Consider the following 10,582-nt stretch of genomic DNA (forward strand, 5'->3'; position numbering starts at 1 on the left):
TGAGGAAGTAGAAACCAAGAGACAAGTCTATAATAGATTTGTGATGAATACATATGTTCAGCTATAAATGGTATCTGCCTAGAAAATTGATCTATTTTTTGTTCGCAGGCTTTGTATCGCTGTTCTAATGTGCTACTCTTGTTTTCCCAAATGTATTAATCTCTGCAGGTGAGTCTGAACTGGAAAATTAAACATGAACAACTCTGAACGCTGGCCTAAATTCAGGCTGCAAATCCCAACCCAGGATTCATGCTCATCTGTGGTGTGTGTGAGACTCTGAGAGAAAGAATCACCTGGAGATTTGAACTTTGGTGGAAAACTAGCTGACTGCCCTGGAGTTGTGGAGCAGGCATGGGGTGGAGGAAAGGAGACTTGTGATTCTTGCACAGCTCAGGTACTCACAAGGACTGCATTTTCTCTAGTAATGGAAACAACAAAACGTCCTGACTTCCCAAACCATGTAGTGCTCTCAACTGTCCATTGAATGGACAGCTTTTTCTGTCTATCCGGAGTGGGCACACTACTGCGAACAGTCGTTATTTGGGAGGAAGGGAGGAACAGTGCATGGAAGTGAATGACTGGCATTCCAACTTTTCTTTATTTCTGTGTTTCTTCAGGAGCACATATGGGGTAGAGGAGAAGGGGAAGGCTTTGTCAGTATGGGGATTACCAGTGAAGCAAAGGGCTGATCGTCTCAAATGCACTTCTGAAAACAGAAAGTAAAATTAGTGGCGATCTTTGGGTTTTTCTTCAGGAGGCACTCATGCAGGCAAATTGCACTTGTTAAATAGCTTTTTAGCACTTTCTCTGGTCAGGTTGACACTTTCTGTATTCTTAATTTGAAGCTACTGGAGTGCTTGAGGATAATTTTCAGTCCTTGCAAGATGAGAATGACTAGTAACTTGTTAATCTTTATTTAATTTTTAAAATATGGTGGTCTAAACAGTGCCTTCTGAGGTCTGTGAGAGATTGTCATGTAAGTGGAGTTAGAAAGAGAGCACTACATAAACAGCAATACTGACAGCCAGGCAAAAAGATGCCTTAAGAAGCAGTGCCAGAAATGGAAGTTATTGTAGAGGACACCTACCTGTATTTGAACCTTGATGGTTTCCTGGCATATGGTGTTGCGTCCTTGCACAGCAGATCCTTTTCTAGAGGCTCTCTTTGTAGCTGTTTTCTGCTGTGGATGTGTGTTTCGTACTCACCCATGCATAAATTCTGGGCACCTTTGAGAAATAAGGAGGCAGTGCCTACCTTAGCCTGACTTACCAGCTCTACTAATTCTTGCGGGTCCCTGTGAAAGACATAGCCTTGATACAGATAGCTCAGCTGTTGCCTTGGCAGTCTTCCCAGCGCTTTCTTTTTTGGTATACAGCTTTCCTACCTGGAATGGAATAATTTTCATGCTGTTTTCCAAACTATTTTTTCTGCTCTTATACTCTGCTTTTTTTTTGGTTGTTTGTTGTTTATTACAATTCAGCTCATCATCTCTGGCTTTAGGCCTTGGCACGAAGGCCTGTATCCCGCTGCTGAAGTGGCGCGTTGTGAGGCGCGCCGTGATACTCTGCTAGGGAGAAGAGATCTTTGATGATATCAAAGAATTTCTACAAAGCAACACCACAAAGATCTGTGTTGTTTCTACTGCTATTGGCAGGAATATCTGGAACAAAGAAGCAAATGAGCTCTTGGATGCTTCAGATCTGAAAGAGAAGCAGCAAACCTCAAGGTTGAAAGCAGGGTGAGGTAGAAAGCTTGATCTGATTCACAAAAGTGCAATGTAGTTGCTTTCTGAATTCTGGGGAGCTCTTGATCTTTCCTTCCTCGGTTCTCAGAAGGACACCATGAGTTATGCTTCTCCTGTGAAATCTCGTGCTGCATCACATACTTCATACATGCATGGCAGAATTTTGTCTGTCACCTTAGCAAGGGTGTTTTGTTTCGTCTCCCATTCTTGCCCCCCCCCCCCCCCCCCCTTTCCCTCAGCCTATGGGACTTGGCCAGTCAGCCAACGTCAATAATTAATAGTGAATAACAATTACTCGCTGAAATTATTTCACGACCTGTTTATTTGCACAGACTAGTCACTGAACAATGGCAAACAGAAGGAGTAAGTATCTTGGACTGTTTATGCTCAATTTATGAGCAGCAATGAAATGACTACTTATCTATGAAAGTAGTACAATGCTTAAATGAAAAGACTAAGAAAGCCAATTTAAAGATATGGGTTTAATCTTCCTAGCTGGTGGCTAACACAGCATTTAGACAGGTAGGTAATATTGCATATTTAGTAAATATATATATAAAATATAGTATATTACAAATATACTATAGAAATATCCATTTACCACCTTCTTATTGTGGCATTTACTTTATTTTCAGTATGTTGCGGGTGCATACTCATATTTAACTTTTTAACCTGTTAAAGATTTCGTACAACTGCTTTCTGCTGTCACTTACTTAGAGGTTTTGAGATGGACTAACCCTAAACGGTTCTGGTTTGTTTTCAGAAAATAGCCAGAAGTGACAAAACTTGCCCAATTTTTCCTTTTCCTTGAAAGCGCAGATGTCTAAGGGAGCGCTGCTTTGCAAGGACTTTTGCAACCTTTGTTTTTGACTCCTCTGGAATGTGACACATTGTTATCGCAGTTGCCTAAGAAGGCTTTGGTTGCAGGTTTATCGTATACTCCAGGCTCATGAACTATTTCCCTGGGGACCACACTGCATTCTTGATTTGCATGGCGTCTTGTGGCCAGCCAGCACCATTCAATTCCTGTCCTCTTGGCATCCTGTCTTAGAAAATGACCTTCTAGTCTCCCTCAGTATCTCCAAGTTGCTATTGAAAAAGTGCCTGCTGTTCAGGAAGACCCACAGGGGTGTCTGGCAAGAGAAAACAGCATTTGGGTCTAGGAATTTTCAGTGATGCATATATACACATGCAGACAGTCATCTCAGGAAAAGCGGAGATGTTTATGTTCCTGTCTTTGAAATGATAAAGAATACAGAAAAATTCCAAATATGTACAGTATGAAACAGGTGCAGAGGAGCCCAGCGGCACACAAAGGGCAACACATAATACCCCTGCTTCCAAAACACAGGCTGAATTTGCACATTGTAAAGTGCAAATTCATAATTTACTTCCAACGTACAGTTGGGCAGATGCCAGGGTTTTTTTGGTGTGCCTTTTTATTTTATTTTTTTCAAGAATTCAGTTTTGAGAGGAAGAAAATAAATAATCCCTTTTTAGGAATTCATTGCCAAACCATCCTGCGGTTCTTGAATGGTAATACTGACATTAAGACATTTGTAGGCTTGGCAGGATCCCTATAGAACAAAATTTTTAATCTAATATGCACTTAGTCAATTATCTTAATTGAGGACAGAAGTAAAGCTGTTACATTTTTGGGAACAGGTGCCCACTATCTCCTCTACAGAGGAATGACCCTCTATAAAATCACATTTTGCTGACAGGAAAAACTCTTATTTCTTTAACTATCTCGGAAAAAAAGTCAATTATAATTATTTTTTTTTTAAATCCATGAGGATTTTCATAAAGGCGCAGCGAAACATTTCTTTCATCTTAACGTTCATTAAACTGTCATTCCAAACTTTTAACTATGCATTCCCAATTGAGAAAATGAAACAATAAGTTTCTGATTTATTTTGCAGCAGTTCTTTGCAAATCTTACAGTTTCCAATTTAGCAAGATAGGTAAATGCATATTCAGCTGCACACATCTTGTTTTCAATGAGTTAAAGGTGGGGTACATACTTAAGTTCCTTGCTGATACCTTGTGCAGTCTATTCAGTTTGATATTTTTAAGAAACACAGTCTAGCTACATTTTAGAAAAGCATTGCTTGTACGGAAACCCAGTCTGTAGGGAGCATATGCACGTGTATGGCGATTTTTAGAATACTTATATATATGAGTGTACACATGAAGTCTCTGCAGCATGTAGACCTGTGGTGACTTTAGGAAAAAAAAATAAAATAAAAAATAATGCTTTTAGTGGGTACAGGCTGGCCAATGTAAAGCATAAGCTCCAGCTCATAGAGTTGCCAAGGGTCTCTTAGGGAAAAGAGAGGAAAGGAACAATTTACTCCACCTGTTGCACTCCTGCTTGGGTTGCATGTCTGGGATTAGAGGCACTGCTGAGTAGTTAGTGACCCTAAAAGAGCACGGCTGGGAAGGTGTCTGACCGCAGCCCTTTCACTCACCTGGAAGGCAAGGAGCATCCTGAGGCACAGAAACAAGGTGTCTCTGGCAGGGCTGTGTTTCCTCTCCAGGGTGCCAAAGGTGTGCAGCTACTGATGCTGGAGCAGCTAACAGTGTATATTGCTTTTAAAAAAAAAAAAAAAAAAATTTTTTTTGAAGTGTTGTCCAGAATATTTAAAAACCTGGCTAAGGAACAGTGCCCTAGGAAACCTTGGCTCACCACCCAAGCATTTTTCACTCATGTCTTGGTTTCAAAAATAGTTCTTGTTGTTAAGACTAATCTCAGGACAATAACAAAGTAATGATGATGATGGTGATGATAAAAAATCTCCACCTCCCTCGGAGATTGGGTAGAAGTTCATACCCCGATCTTTCTTTCAAATGTAGTCTTTCCCTATCATGGCTTTTAAGGCAATTTGAATGTTATCAGTGACTAAAAAAAAGTCGTATCACTATGGAGCACCAAGCAGGAGTTTTTCCCCTTATCATTTTAACACCAGAAAAATCCCAAACTCTAAACTCTGTTCTCTTCAGATATTTATCTTCAGCACTGACAAAGCTAATACCAAGAGCCAGAGGCTTATGTCCCCAGGTATGTGCTTCTCTAGTCCTCTCAGTCTCAGCAAGTTCTAGGGCTGAACGCTACCTTGATGGTGGTGGGCAGGTTTTGGGGTGGGAAAGACCTTAAAACTGCAAAATCTTTCCCTGATTTCAGACTTAGAGGGCATCCTGTTGCTGCTCCGTGTCAAGCTGAGGCCAGGGAGGTTTCCTCACCTTTCTCAATAACTCCATTCTTGATGTTATTCCCAGGTCTTCGCCTCAGATACTAAAAGCCAGTGATGTAGTATGCCTATGGTTTGGCGTGGTTATGTGCTCCCATGCTGATTTTTATGTTACTCCTTTGATTTGGTTTAACCGCATAGGTTTACGTTGATTATACAATAAGCTCTTCAGGTAGGAATGCTGAATCTAATTGCAGTCAACTATCACTGTTTTAGTACTTAGTAATGTTTGTTCTGACAAGTCCTCAGAACTTGCCATTGAAACAAAGCAGCAGTTGTGCTTTCTTATTAAAAATAAAACAATAAAAATGTCAGTAACTCCTTTTGCCTCTCAGGAAATGTTTAATGGATGTGGTTTGAAGTTTGTTGTTGTTTTTTTTAATCTCTTATGACATTTTTATGTGCCTGTTGAATAGAAAGCTGTAAACAAAAAACTTACATATAATGTTGCTGAAAACCTTTGGTTACAATTTTATATTTAAAAAAAAAAAAAGTCTTTATTATTTGAAAAGTAAGAAAAAATTGAAATTTTTTTTCCAAAATCATTTTTTGCAGCTAAAAACTCTCCAGCAGACAGCCCATAAATATTTATAATGCTGCTTGAAATTTTCTTGATTTAAGTAGTGTCAACAATAGGAGTTCAATCAGCCCTGATTACTACTACAGTCATTGATTTTTGGAGGGCAGGTGTGCTCAGTGAAGAGAATATCTGAAACATGCTGCAGTTTCTTCCCAAAACAAACTTTTGCTTATCTGGTAATGATACAAATGTTAAAGAATTTATTATAAAATACTGCTGAATTAAACTGTTAATCTGAACTTTAAAAATATTTGAAATCTGGCTGGTTCATTGCTAACTGGGATAGAAAACCTAGTTGAAACCAATCACCCGGATTACACTGGGAGACTGCTGATGGTAATTAAAAAAAAAAAAAAAAAAAAAAAGAAGAAATTGCCCAGCTGGACTAATACTGGCTCTGTGTACAACAGCTTTCCATTCCTGACTAGTTAGATGATGTTTCTTTTCTGGAGCAATTATGCATTCATCTCTCCAGGGGCCCATGTCCTCATGTAAGCGTTAACACACATTCCTCTCTAAAAGTTTTTGGGCATGTCCAGTTGAGGTCATGGTACTGTGAGATAGAAAAGACCCTCTGGATCACCATGTCTTTCCACCTGCCAATGCAATTCTGGGGTTTTTAGGAGGTGTATTTACAACTGATTTAACAAAGCTTGGACAAGTGACTCGAGACAAATGCTCTTCGCTAGGGAGACTGTTCCACATCCAATAGATCATAAGAATAGTCTTTTCTTCTGATGTTTTCTTATATTTTGCTTTGCTGCAATTATTTCTTTTCATCTGACAGGCACCTGAGAATCTCCAGTAACAATTTAATTGGGAGCTTGTCTGTCATTAGCAACTTCCTACTTCATCGTGTTGTGCATTAGCTTGCTCCCTGAGTAGACATTTGGTTCAGAGCTCAGCACGTGATGAGGACTTTCTTAGCTTTTTATTACTCTGTTGTTGAGCCACTTTCTTTCCTGGGAACTCTTCATCTCTCCTGGGCTTAAAGTCAAGTTTGCTACATGTGAACAACAGCATGTCAAACAAAGTCAGACCTACAAGTGAAGATTTTGGTTTAAGGGAGGTTTGGGTTGGGGGAGAAATGTTTTTTCTGAGTTCTGCTGCTGCTTCTTGTTCATAATACTGTCTGAGTTAAACTATAATTACTGGTCAACACCACCTCTCCCCAACACCTCTTTCAACAAGATTTAGAAGATTGATTTAGAGCTCACTTAGTCTGGGCTTATATCGTTGTAATTCCATATGGTAAACCCATAACTCTGTTGAAGGCACTAGCAGTTTTCCCTGCAGTTAACTGGTATAAGTCAGATGTCGGCATTTGCATTGTCACCACGTGTCCCCTCTTGTATGTACTAATGTATCTATTTACCAAGAGAGGTTTTTCTTTCCCTGCTTTCTTCACTGGGTACTGGATGATGGGAAAGCTTCATGTTCTGTCATCTTTAAATAAACACCCTTGTATTTAAAAAAGGAAAAAAAAATTAAGATGTAATTGTTTTCAAAAGCTTGATGAGAACGAGGCTGCTTTCTAGTTGTAAGTGGTGTTCAAGATATAAACAGGAAGAATTGGGAGGTGGTTGTGTTGTTTTTTTTTTTTTAAACCCCCGTGTTCATAGCTGCCTCTGCTTTGGGAGGAGGCTGGGCTGGATGATCTCCTTAGGTTCCTTCCAACCTGGGTTAACGCGTGATCCTATGAACCTGTTTGAGATAACAGTGGATAATCTAGATACATTGCTTGAGGAAATTTCAGTAAAAAATGATTTGGTAGAAATCCATTGTCTGCTTCTCTCTCGCATAGCTATGTTTTCACAAAGAGCCACAGGATTTTAGAATTAGGTTTTTTTATAATTCTTAGAATTTATCTCTATGTTTTCTTTGGTCTTCTCTGATATCTCTGTAAGAGACCACAGTTTTGTCACTGGTAAGCTAAATCGCATGCCAAGCTCTGCTTTACAGTCAAACTGTTGCTTTTACAGAGAAGATAAAAGCTAAAAAAAAAAATCACACAAAACCACAGCAACTTACAAATAGCACACAGACAGCAGCATGCATTATAGACATCCATACTTACACGGTCATCTTTGAAATACCAGCAATTATACTGCATAAGGCACTATTGCTACTCATGTGGCAGTTGTCACTTTTTGAAAGATGACAATTAGTTGTATTTCCTCCCTGCGAGACTCTGTGAAGTTGCTTAGCATTTTGAGCAAGCAAGAATGTTTTCTAAAACACATATCCCTCAAAAAAACCCAAAACCCAAACCCCCACACAACCAAACAACTTGATGTCTTTAAGTGGCATAGGATATTCACGGCATAAATAAAAGCTCACTTTCTGTTGCAGGTGAGCGCTGCTGTCTGTACTGCCACCGCAACCTCACCGCTGGAAGAGTACCATGAATATGTACGACATACAGGAGATCGTAAGGGAAGAAAGCAAAGGCAAGCTGTGGAATAAAAGTAAGTCTGTGTCACCAGCTCCAGTGTTAAAATATTTTTGTAACCATTACACAGAGTCCTGATTTCTGTCCCTACACATCTGCATTTTTTATTTTTAAGAACTTAAAATTTCTAATAAGAAATGGTCTTTTAGGTTCATTGAACTCTTTCACCCAAAGAGAAAGAAAAGAATTAAAAAGCTGACCAAAGTCTGTGAAGTAACGTTGTGCTTTCTAGATGACTCTTAGTCCTCATGTTGGTCTCGCCATGTGCTCGTAGAAATTGAGGACGCTGAGATAGATTTAGCAAAAGGATTTAGTTTGTAGGAACTTCCAAATATCTCTCCGTTACGCTCCTTTCTTACTCTGTGGTTGGCATTAAAGAAAGAGATGGAGAAACTGAATGGCAGAGGCAGAAAGAGAGTGCTATTCTTGGGGGGGGAGGGAGGGGGAACAATACCAACCAAACAAAAGACCTTTCCAAAATATCAACCAAGGCTTTGTTGACTCTTCCTTCTGCTTGCTAAGTGTGTTAACAGCAAGCCAGCTAAACGGAAATCGAACAGGACATAGTCTCATAAGAGTCGTTGCCAGAAGGGGCAGAAAGCGGCCGTGGATCTTTTATCGCCTGTATTTCGGCTGTAGAGTATCCTAGCGCTAACTAGCTGGCACGGCGGTAGCATCCTACCTCCTGTACCACCTTCCTCTGTGCGACACAGCCTTGCAATGGCTGGATGCCTCACGTGAGGACAGACTGAACCAGAGTCTGCATTCATTAAATAAACAGTACTCTTGCAATAATGTACTCTTGTCACTGTTTATTGGGAAGAAAAAAAAGAAGCCTGAAACAGGAGTATCTGCTGTTCTGGCCTTTCTCAGGAGCTCTGTGTTGTGCGAGCCTAATGTTAAGTAATTTCTTGTGTCTGTCAGATTTAATTACAAGCATTTTCAGAGCACAGCTAGCGAAAAGTCTCCAGTGCAAAACTAATCTATGCCACTTACTTTTCATTGTGATATGAATTTGATACAGTGACAGGCAAATTGTATTGGAAATTGTGCTCAGTGAGTAGCACTCGTTTCTTTCTGTTAGTGGCACCAGTTTTAACAAAATGCAAACTGTTCTGTGCTCGAAAAGAAGCACAAAAGGTTGCTTGGGACAGGCAAAGCAGGTGTTTGCCTCACACAGAATCAAATGAAATATGGTTGATATTTACTACTGTAACTTGGTTCTGAATGTGCTTCGTGTCTCCATGAGCTGCCCAGTTTAGACACTTACAGCCTTATTAGTATGAAAGTCAGGGAGGGAATTAAAAAAGTAGGTATAATAAAAGGAATATTTAAATTTGGTTTTATTAAGAAAAATAATATTATTTCTTCTAATTTCTGAACTGTTAAATTTCAGGTGCAAGTCACCATATGGTTTGATACCTACTGCTCTAAAATGATATTGCTGCTTATTTGCATTTAAGGAGGAAAAATCTTCATCATTATGGGTGAGTAGTCACAGGAAAAACTTGCATTAAGCTAATCAATACCGTGCTTAAAAATACATTACCTGGGAAAGCAAAACAGATGCTTGAGAAGAGGGGTACTAATTACCATTCTGTTTCCAAAGTAAATTAGTTCTTGTACAAATTTTTTTGAGGAATCCCAAACAGACTGCTCCCCTTATTTTTTGAGCAAGAACAAAAATTGTATGTTTGCTCTATTGGATCTGACCTCTGATCTCTTATCAGAGAATTGCCTACATCTTTTTTCCTTAATTTTTTTGGGGGGGATTCTGAGACTAGTTGTCTTCAAGGACTTGGTTTCACTTGTTCTGAGATCTGGGAAAGTCTGGTTTTGCCACCATATTTGAAACCCCTTTAATTCTTGAGAAAAGAATCAGTCTTACTGTTTAATTAAACTGAAAGTGATTTTTCTGTGGTTGCATTTATGAAAAAGAAGGTAACCACTCCGCTACAGGCATGGAGTGTTTTGCTAACAATAGACCTGTGTGGTCCATGAATAAACCTTGTGTTAAACAGGTTTTGATGGAGGGGTCACTGCTGGATTTGAAGATAGCTGTCATCCTTTTCTCTCAAGCTAAAGAGCTCAAGAAGACCTACTTTTAAGGCTCCTCTATATGGAGAAGCTGTTGAGGGATAAACTAGTGGGAGTAGTTAAAGAACAAAAGCTGGTCTCTGGGAAGAGGCTATTGTTCCAGGAGGACACCAGCACTCTCTGCGTAGCACCTTTGGGTCACCTGGTTTGAATCCCTTCCAGAGATGCTCAAGGGCTTTAACAACAGCCCTGTGTCACCTGAATACCTAACCACGTGCCTAAGTCTTAGCCTGCCACTGAACTAAGCTCAAACGTGGGCTTACACATCCTTGACCACGCAAGCATGAGAGCTGATTGTGGGCTGTGTACCAGACTGTTTTTATGGAGTACAATAGCTGTGTTGCAAACCCCTGCTTTTTTTTGCTGTGAATCATGGTGGCAGCACAGTTTAGGTCCCACTGTTCTAGTGCCGCTTAATTATGAGAAAATCTGATTACTCATAAATAAAGCACAAAAGG

The 10,582-nt window shown here is 39.7% G+C and overlaps 1 long non-coding RNA gene across 1 annotated transcript; it reads left to right on the plus strand.

The window, feature by feature from the left end:
- The first annotated feature begins 2,199 nt into the window (after positions 1-2,199).
- LOC126048720 (uncharacterized) lies at positions 2,200-9,514 on the plus strand. The gene is made up of 3 exons (XR_007508957.1): positions 2,200-2,266; positions 7,928-8,043; positions 9,424-9,514. It is a non-coding gene; the product is annotated as an uncharacterized LOC126048720 (long non-coding RNA).
- The last annotated feature ends 1,068 nt before the right edge of the window (positions 9,515-10,582 follow it).

This window comes from Accipiter gentilis, chromosome 20 (assembly GCF_929443795.1).
Source record: "Accipiter gentilis chromosome 20, bAccGen1.1, whole genome shotgun sequence".
NCBI lineage: Eukaryota > Metazoa > Chordata > Aves > Accipitriformes > Accipitridae > Astur > Astur gentilis.